The sequence below is a fragment of the Rhopilema esculentum genome, chromosome 1 (assembly GCF_057945365.1).
Source record: "Rhopilema esculentum isolate cy_ngs chromosome 1, ASM5794536v1, whole genome shotgun sequence".
Lineage (NCBI taxonomy): Eukaryota > Metazoa > Cnidaria > Scyphozoa > Rhizostomeae > Rhizostomatidae > Rhopilema > Rhopilema esculentum.
In genome coordinates, this window is record NC_142815.1 from 349,090 (window position 1) to 359,778 (window position 10,689).

General features: G+C 38.6%; 1 non-coding gene across 1 annotated transcript; it reads right to left on the reverse strand.

The window, feature by feature from the left end:
• Trnac-aca (transfer RNA cysteine (anticodon ACA)) lies at nucleotides 1-73 on the reverse strand. The gene has a single exon. It is a non-coding gene; the product is annotated as a tRNA-Cys (tRNA).
• Between the last annotated feature and the right edge of the window lie 10,616 nt (nucleotides 74-10,689).

The following is a 10,689-nucleotide window of genomic DNA, read 5'->3' on the forward strand; positions in this document are numbered from 1 at the left end:
TGACCCGAGCGAGGCTCGAACTCACGACCCCTGACTTTGTACGTCAAGTGCTCTACCGCTGAGCTATCGGGTCGTGTGTTAGGAGCATACCACCGTTTTGCTAGTATATAATTCCCTGTATTGAGTTCCATCCTCATTCGCTTGCTGTTCTAATAGAAACCAAAAGTCACTGTCTCTCTCTGATATTGTATCTAACATTACAGCAAGCGAATTACCGAAATGGAATCAAAAATCAAAAGTTTCGACGGCAATGGTGATGTTAAAGTTTTTATAGAAAAAGTGTGTATACATCCTTCGCTGAAAGGATACGAGAAAGAGAAGGCCGCTCAAAATTTGGCTGGTCGCTTGGAGGGACGCGCGTTTGACGTGTACATGAGACTTTCAGACGCAAACAAAAAAGACTTCAGCAAGATCAAGGCTGAGTTATTGAAAGAATTTGAACGAGGGAATCAAGATCGAGAAGTCGCCATTCACGAATTAAGTACTCGGAAACAAGACTAATCAGCGCAAACATTTGCGTACAAAGTTCAAGAATTGGTAAAGTTGGCCTACCCCCAATTCGATGAAAACACACGCAGCACAATCTCAAAGGATTATTACATTAAGGGTCTTCACCCAAAAATGCAAGTCTCTTTGAAATCCTTGCCGGAATTCTCCTCGTCCAATATCAATCAGCTGTCAACAGAAATTACTCGACTGGAACTGGCTGGGATTGACTCTTTTGTTTCAAGTTCTGGTGTTTCTGACATGTCTGTCAACGCTGTAAATACTGACACACTGGTTGATCCGATCACCGCATAAGTTGTTGAAAAGATCAAAGAATTTTCCCTAAATAATCCAGAAGGGGAAGCTCCAGTCTCAAATGTAAATTATGTAAACACTCGATTCACCAGAAGTCCCATGGGAGCTAACAGGAACCAAAGCTGTGCAAGATCGTCTCGTGGAGAATATAGCCGGGGGTACAGTCGTAACACCACACAATTCCGCAAATGTCTGGCTTGTCAAAGCCCTGATCATTTTGTCAGGGAATGCCCCGCAAGATATTGTCAGGCATGTGGCAATAAAGGACATGACGCTTGGAACTCGGCCTGCCCGAATTATAGTCAATGACTATATGATACTGAAAAAATTGATGAAACAAGTGAAAAAAAATTCTCTGCTATTTTAAACCTCAAATTTGAAAACAACGATATTTATGCCTTAATAGACACGGGGGCGACATGTTCATTGATAGACATTGGCAGTTTGCAAAAATTGGGACTGCATACGAATTTTAAAACCTATGCTCATTGATGCTTCAGGCAATAATATGAATATTTCAGGAACTATTGATGTCAATATCTCTACGAAAAATAACAAAACTATTTCTCAAAACATGAAAGTGCTGGACACAAAAACCTACTGTGACATCATCCTGGGTAGAAATTTTCTCTCAAATTTCACTACCGTCGAATTCGATTTTGCAAAACACCGTATTAAGCTAGGCCCAGATTGGCATGACTGTGTAACAATAGGAAATCACAATTCCGTTAAGGTGGTAAATCCAGCAATTTTGCAACCTCGATCTGAAACTATTGTAAATGTGGAATGCAGTAAGTCATTGTTTTTTATCACTGCAGATTTCGAGCCAATATCACTTCCACTTTCAAGTAGTTTGTACGCAACTCGATGCAGGATAATTCCGAATATTGATGGTATATTTCAGATATCCCTGTTAAACACCAGTGACAAGCCAGTATCATTGCCTGCACAAAAACACGTTGGGTCCGTCATTGCAGTTGAAGACACACCAGTATCTGTCAATCAAATAGGCCAAGATAGCTCCATAAATCTTAACGATAATATAGTATATGGGGATTATCTACCCGATGATAGAAAATCTGAAATTTTTGTCTCTAATTTCCAAGTTTACCGACATCTTTGCACAAAACCCAAAGTAACCAACTCTTGTTTCCAATATGCAACACCGTATCATCACAGACGATGTCCAGCCTGTAAATCGCAAACCTTACCGTATTCTGCACGCCTGGTACAAGGAAACTAAACAACAAATATCCGAAATGCTGAAAAATGAAATAATTCGGCCTTCTTCCTCACCCTGGAATGCCCCTGTTATACTCGTAAGAAAAAAGGACGGCTCAATGCGTTTCGTGTGTGACTTTCGGGGCCTAAACGATATCACCAAAAAAGATTGCTATCCGCTGCCCCATATCAGGGATGTCTTAGACAAAATGCACGGCACTGAGTATTGGACAACATTAGATGCAATCCTTTTCTGTCAAAAAACGTCCTTTTCTGTACCGCAGGGCAAATTTGAATTCAATGTAACCCCATTCGGGCTGTGCAATGCGGGGGCCTCATATCAGAGATTAATGGACATAACATTATCAGGACTTGACTCTGATCGTATCCTAGGGTACATGGACGACATCGTCATATTTAGCCTCTCCTTAAGGAGCACCTTGCTGATATTGAACAAGTTTTTCACAGACTCCAATCTTCTGGTATATCTTTAAAGATATCCAAATACGTTTATGCAAGCCATAAAGTGGACTTTATTGGATTCGAACTATCCAAAAAGGGCATTCAACCTCAAACACGCTTGACTGATGCAATTCGTTCTTATGAAAGGCCAACAACAAAGAAACAATTAAAAGTGTTTTTGGGTCTTGCGGGATTTTATCGTGCTTTCATTTCCGGTTTTGCCACAATCAGCCGACCCTTAAACAGTCTTACAAGTGACACAGTCGTTTTTAAGTGGTCTGATGACTGTGAAAATGCATTCAAACAGTTGAAAGAACAACTTTCATCAGAGCCCATTTTACAGTTCCCGAACCTTAACCAACCTTTTGTTATAGAAGTTGATGCCAGTGACCTCGCAGTCTGTGGTGTTCTTTCCTAAACTGGACCTGACGATCAATCCCACCCTGTAGCTTATTTCTCTACAGCTCTTCAGCAATCTCAACGTAATTGGTCGGCAACAGACAAAGAAGCATATGCTCTCGTCACCGCAGTCAGGCATTTGCACGTATACCTTGCTGGAGCAAAATTTATTTTGAACTCTGATCACAACCCATTGACCCACCTTCGAGAACAAAAGAACCCCCGTGGCAAAATAGGACGCTGGTTATCTGAATAAGAAGAGTACGATTACGAAATAAAGTATATACGAGGCAAAGACAATGTAAAAGCCGACGCCTTATCGCGAACCACCAGTGCTTCTGCCGATCAACCAAACTACGATTTCGAGCACAAAATCTACACGATGTTCACAGACAATGATAATTTTCAGACTCAGCTACGGCAGGAACAATCTACCGACACGCTAATTCAACACGCGCGTCAGCACATCATTAATAATTCTAGAATTCCCAAGGGTCGTTTGAAAAGAATTCAACAACAACTTCGTATCGAAAATGGGTTATTGACTAAATCAGGGTGCCCTGTCAACCCACCGTCATTAAGGAAATTAATTGTGCGTGAGTACCATAATATCGCGCATTTTGGAACAGACAAATTATATTCCTTATTGATGGATTGCTTTTACTGGCCAAATATGTACAGCTACATCAAGTCATTCGTGTTGGCTTGTGACACATGTCAAAGGACAAAATGTGACACTCGGCCTCCTAAAGCCCCTATCGTTAAAATGTACATTCCTAGTGCACCTATGCAACTTATCTCCATAGATATTTACCAAAAGACAATAGAGCTTATCAGTATATTTTACTTATTGGTGACATTTTTTTAAAGTTTATTACCGCTGTCCCATTAAAGGATCAGACAGCTCCAGTTATAGTTGAAGCCTTGTTGAACCATTGGATCTATATACATGTTACACCTTATCATCTACTATCCGACCAAGGCTCGAACGTCAATGGACAACTCATGCAGGAGATCTGCAAGACGTTAGGAATCGAAAAGAGACATTCTTCAGCCTACCATAGTCAAGGCAACGGCTTTGCTGAACGCAATATACATACTATCAAAGACATGCTTAGAGCTGTATTACTCCATCGTCGTCTTCCACAGTCACAATGGAGAAAACTTTCACCGAGCTAAGTGTTTGCATTAAATACCAGCCTAAGCAAAGCAACGAAATGCATACCCTATAACATAGTATTTGGAAGATCAGCTATATTGCCTCAGGATATTGTTTTCCAAGACATGTCGAAAGACGAATTCGATCAACCTCCCTCCGCAGGTGAATACGAGCACACGGTTTCATCTTCGTTAAATAACATTTACAATCAAGTAATGGAAACGTTGGAATTAAGCAAACTCTCAATGCGGAAACACTACAATTGCAATACTCATGTTATTGACTACCAAGAAGGACAGCAAGTGTGGCTTAAAACTAAGCATTATAAGACGGGTGAGAATCGAAAGTTAGCGCCTCAAAGGAATGGCCCGTGGACTATTCTACAACGGTTACCGAATGGAGTAAACTTCAAGATTAGAAGTCGAAATAACGAAACGAAAGTGGCTCACCACGATCGTTTATTGCCTGTCGTAGTTAATGACGATGAATCGTCCGCAGAAATATCAGACAATGCTTGTGTTCCTCAAGATCCAGAAACCCTCAGTGTAGTTTCTTCAAACATGAGTCCATCCTCGGAAAGTGATTTCGAAGTAGACGATGACGACAGCGTTGATTCAGAACCCGAAATGATAGACATACCTTTACGGAGACATTACCCGAGGCGAAATAGACAAGCAAGACATTTTCCCGGAGCTATTCCTTGGAACGCTTTCACCGATTAACAAACGCTACTTTTAGTTATTTTTGCTTATATGGTATTTCTAGTTTTGTTAGAGGGGGAGAAATGTTAGGAGCATACCCCCGTTTTGCTAGTATATAATTCCCTGCATTGAGTTCTATCCTCATTTGCTTGCTGTTCTAATAGAAACCAAAAGTCACTGTCTCTCTCTGATATTGTATCTAACACGTGCTTTCAAGCCAGCACCCAAGGCCGAGTCATTCACCCGCACTGCCCCTCTGGTGTGGGCAGTCTTCTCTCATTCTTCAGGTCCTCTGCACTTTGTGATGGAGCTGCGATGGCTCCCCTGTCTATCTGGTAAAAGAGAGGGGCAGTGCAGGTGAATGACTCGGCCTTGGGTGTTGGCTTGAAAGCACAACCCGATAGCAGTAGAGCACTTGACGTACAAAGTCAGGGATCGTGAGGTCGAGCCTCCCTTGGGTCGGTTATTTCCCCACACTCTCTATTAATTATATTAACTTTGTTGTTGTGTAAACGAACTTATATGTAAAAAAGGAAAAATGAAAAATGTTGTTAGTGAGATACAGACACAGTTAGCTGTAGTTCAGGCTGCTGTAGAGGGCAAAAAATACTCATTCAGATCTTTTCAGCTTCGTTCATTTAATGGCTTCCCAAACAACAAATTAACAAATGGCTCTTATTTTGAGTCACTCACAAAGTTTCATAATTGGTCACAAGCTAAACGATAAAATGCCTTGCAACTCCCTTCAGGGGGGCCTGCAAAAAATTGGTACGATGCTATGCCCCTCAAATTGTTGGCAATTTCAAAAGAGTTTCACAATTTCTGTATCTATAATTTTTTTCTTCAAAAACTGTTTACAAGAAAACAAGGCTCTAGCGAATCATTGTTTTTATAAGCAGAAGACGTTATCAGGATATGTCAACAGCTTGTTCTGTCAGAGAAAGATTCGATGAGTGCCTTTATGAAGTGTCTGTGTAAAGACATTAAAAATCATGTAATTTGGAGCCAGCTATTATCATTACATGAGGTGAAAAACCTTGCCAAATTGAAAGAAACAGTTTCTAAAATGCCAAGTACCTCATTTTTAGGAAAACAATCAGTTCTGCAGGAACGAAGGCTAAAAAAGTTTGAAAACAACGTAAATCTTTTGGTCTCTGTTGCCACCCAGAAAAAAGGTCCAATGCAGGCTAAACAAATTCCTGGTGGACACAGATGCTGCCTTTCAGAAACCCTTTTCGAATCAGATGCAAGGGTAAACATAAAGAGAATAGGCGCTGTAGGGTAAAAAGTACCACAGAGTTGTTCGACAAGAGTTAAGTTCTAGAGGACTGTAAATATTCAACATAAATGTAAATACTCAACATAAATGTAAGATAAATAAGTTAATAGTTTGACAAACGAGAAAAGTATGCAAAGAAATCACCCAGTTGTCTTTAGAAATACCATAACATCGTCAAAGAATCGTCTATTAAAGAATGATTTGAAAAAGAGTTTCAAGATACGACTGTCCGCTAGCGTTTTCAATAATAAGTTATGATAAGCCATGCCTATCAACATAGTAGGCATTCATGGTTCATGCTTTCATAAAAATCTTCACTGATGTCTGTAACAACAGCACCCTTGTCCTCTAGCAATTTAAATGGCTGCTTAAAAAGAATTCCCCATATCAGGACATTCTCTGTACTTGCAATAAAGTGTTTTTATCTGATGCAATAGCTGGAACGATGTTTCCTATCTTTTTGGACATAAAAGTGAAGATTTCCATAAAACAGTTGTGAGCCCATATTTTGCTATAAAACAAAAAAACAGTCAGTGAAGAAACTGGAAATGGTTGTAGAGTTCTTGTATAAGAGTTTATGTCGTTCTATATTATGATTGACCAGTCAGAATATTTGTGCCCTACTTCAATTGTTTCCAGTTGATCGTATAATAGGCAGTTTAAGCATTGGCCACAATAACCAAAATGATAAGGATAGGAGGCTTTATCAGCTTAATGCGCAGGCATCAGTGGAGATTCCCCTTTCGTTATCATTCTCACTCATGATTCTACTTCAACAGAAATTTAATGTAACCTTCTCTGACAGCGCTAGGATTGAGTGACGGATTTTATTGACTTTTGTGAATATTGAATTTTCAACTTAATCGACCTCTGCATTAGTCATGTAGATAAATGGTGTTTTTTTGTCTAAAACGATTTTTAATTTTGTTTTTATGTTTGGAGTTCGGCCTACCTATCTTGATAAGCTGCAGCAATGAAGTTTCAATAGAAAAATCTGCAAATTCAATAACAAATGTTGAGAATATACACCTTTTATTGCTTGAATTTTGAATAAATTCTTTGAAATTTGTGTCAAACAACCAAAGTTGTTATTTTCTGCGTGTTTCTACTTTAAACTACTGAGGTTGAGAGAAAGAGTGTTCGTGTTTGGGCTCGAATGGAAAGTGTATTCATCTGCTTTCAAATTTTTTTAAATTTATTAGTGGACAGTTGCCCAAGATGAGATGAGCTTTGATGCAAGAAGGGTGAAGACCTAGCAGCAATATTTGGTAGGCGAGGCAGTGCAGAAAAGGGGAAAACATGCTTGTTCTTTCCGTATTACCTATTGAATATACCTATTGAATACACTTTACCTTCACTTGACCATAAATTGTTTCTCAACGAGACGGGGGGTAAGGACATGTTGTAGATACCTTCCCAGTCACAATGTAGATCTCTATATTTATGCTCTGTAATGGCTGTGTGCATTTGTTTTCTAAAAAAATTAACTGAATATGATCTGTTCCCTATCTTTTTGGGGTTTTTTCTTTGCAACTCTAATGAGAATATTCACAGTTATCAATACTTTTTTTAGGGGGGGGGGGGGTTGGCGTCAATGCACATTACATAGAAATACATTTCTGTCAAAATTTGGTCTGTTGCATCATCCCCTTTTCAACTGTAGAAGACTAGCTTCAAAATAGGTGAGGCACACTATAATATCCTGGTTATAGAAAGAAAAGAATCAAAATTTAGTCAAACAAAGTAGCCAAGCGTCCAAATGAGTCCATAATAAATGTGACTACGCAATTTTAGCTTTAGTTTATGGCAAACTTTTACTGTGAAAGTCTCTAAAACATCTCTTGCAAACATAGCATCACATATCGGGCAAAATTGCATGTCTAGGTGCCCAACCTCTTCTTTGTATCCTCACAAATCCTGTATGCACAGGATGTGCACTTCTTTTTTTGGATATTTGCTGACTGGGTAATGTCTTCCGGTAAGTCTGGTCCCTCTTGAAACCCTATGATGGTGTTTATTGCTCTTTACCTCTGAATTCTCTGATGTTCTTGAGTGTGGCTTTTCAGACTCCTCTCTGAGATCCAGATATTTTTGAGCCAGCTCATGAATCAAGAGGGTTCTGAATTTTTTATGATATCCTCTCTTTTTAGCAAAGGTTGGGTTTGCAATTAAATAAAGGCACGTTGCATTTATGATGTATTGCAAAAATGTTTGCACGATTTAAAAATGCGAAATTTCGCAAAATACAAGTTTCGAGGTGGTATTTTGTAAAATGGTAAAATTGATTTTAAAAACTTTATTTGTTGCTACAGTTAGGATCAACGACCCAAAACATGCAATTCATATTCAGGGCAATCTAGTTTATGTCCCACTTAACGTTAGATAACTCATTGACACATTTTGGAAAATAGTCTAAAAACCAACCACACTAAAGTCATGAACAGCCTAATTGTGAATTGCCCATTCCAGCAAAAGACGATAACAATAAGAATATGGTAGTTGATAATTGGTAAATGAAAAATACCCAACGTTCTGCTATTCTGTGTTGTTTTAGGAGTAATTTACGCCAAAAAAGCCATCAGTTCCTCTACAGTTGTTTGAACTCGTTTTACTTTTGATGGTTTCTTGGCACTTTCCTGTTGCTGGTATAAATTGGTTTGGTCTGCCAAAGATGAAAACACCTCTCTTGTAACAAACAAAACAAAGTAATCCAGTGGTGATTTTGCATTCATGGCTGATCTATTCAAGCCAACATATTCCAGAAATGGTTTGGATCAATTTGGGTTCCAAAAATCTGAATCAACACTGCACCAACCTGGATCAACACCCATTACTGATTGTTTCTTCTGTCCTTTTGATTTTGATGACTTTATTTCATGAGCCATTTTTTTACCCTTTACCATATGAGTTGTAACTTTTCTTCTCTTGCTTTCAATCCTGTAGTGTGAATTGTTTTAAAGTCATATTGTTCCAGTTCCAAAGATCATTGTGCTTGTAGCCTGGGGGATCTTTGATACGCATGAGCCATGAAAGACTTCCATGATCAGCATGGATTAAGAAGTTTCCACTATCTGTTGCACTTCCATAAAATGAATCTGCAGACGTCACCTTTAGCATCTCCTCAGCTGTAGACAAGGTTTGTTTATCTTACATTTCCTCAACATTTTCATCTCCATTTTCGCCTTCAGATACTTCAGTCACATCAAATTTACTTTCCATTACTTCAAAGGCAGCATTTTTCTGATAGAAAAAAAGGATGTCACATTTCATCAATCTCGTTTCAGTATCAAATCATGTTTTTCTTCAAAAAATATCATTCAAATGTTTATCAGACTAAAATTTACTGTTTCCAACTGTAGCGATGAAATATTTTTTTGAGAGGCTTATTTCGTAAGTATCTTCAGTTTTTCCAAAAAATTCAACTATCATTCGCAGGCTTCCACAAAGCACAATTTGTGCAATGTCTGGCTAAATTCGATCTTGCCGTCATCGCTCCTGCCAATCACACAAGACCATCCCTACCAACATTAACTTTACTGACTCGACCCAATGGCCATTAACCTCAAGGAACTTTCTGCTCTACAACAAGTACTTTGTTTAACTTTCTGCCATTTTTGTCCGTAATGTAGAATTGGAAGATATTCCTTAATCCATCTTTTCCAGAATAAACTCAAAAAGTATTGCATCTGTTACCATCTCCTTCTACAGCATTCATCATTCTTGCTTAATATTCCACGTGGAAAACTTTCATTAGATTTCAAAAGTAACAGATGGTTGGGTATAAGTGCATTGAAATCTCAAGGACCATTTAAAACCTTGGTAAGCCGTCTTCCATTCAAAATTGTCTTAACTTCACGAAGCAATGTAGACAGGGCTGCACCTTTCAATGCTTGGTTCTTAATCTTGCATTTAAGACTTTCATAACTTACCTTATCAGACGTCCCCAGACTTCTCCCATGTGTGATGCTGTGGGTGAATTAAATATCAACTGGATATTTTGCTGTGGAAGAAATTCATTTATCCTACTTTGATTCCATTTGAGTATTGTTCTGTCAGCTCCTTTTCTCCACTTCTAAAAATACTGCTGTTGTCCGATCTTATTATATCTGATCATCCTCTTCTTTCAATAAATCTTCTTAAAGGGCCTCTCCAGCCTAAAAAAAAATTTTTCTATTAACTAAAAAGTTAGCATCTGGTGCATGTATTATGGCAAAGTCGTTGTTTTTGCAAAATTCCAATAAATTTAGAAGTTATCAGGCTTTAAAGTTAGACCTTTCCAAGAAAAAAAGGTAGAAGCGGAATCAGTTTGGTGACATTCTGACATCACAATGTACGGCCCTCATTCACCATTAATTTAGTATATCTTCCACTGAAGTGTGAAGGAGTCATGGTCACGTGAAAATAACTCCATCTAAATCTGCAGCAGGAGCTTTTAAGGATCGAAAAATATTAAATGTTTACAATCATTCTAAGTCTGCGGATTGGAATGTGTCCATGCTATGTCACGACTTTGTTTTGATCACCTGTGTAGGCCCACAAAGCTATGGCTTTCAGTTCCAGCTCTTCCCTCTCGTATCACTACTCAAAATTGACACTTCAGTTGTTCTCCAGAAACAATGAACAACTAAAGGCTTCAGAATTGGTAACTGAGATGCTCAAACTAAAAG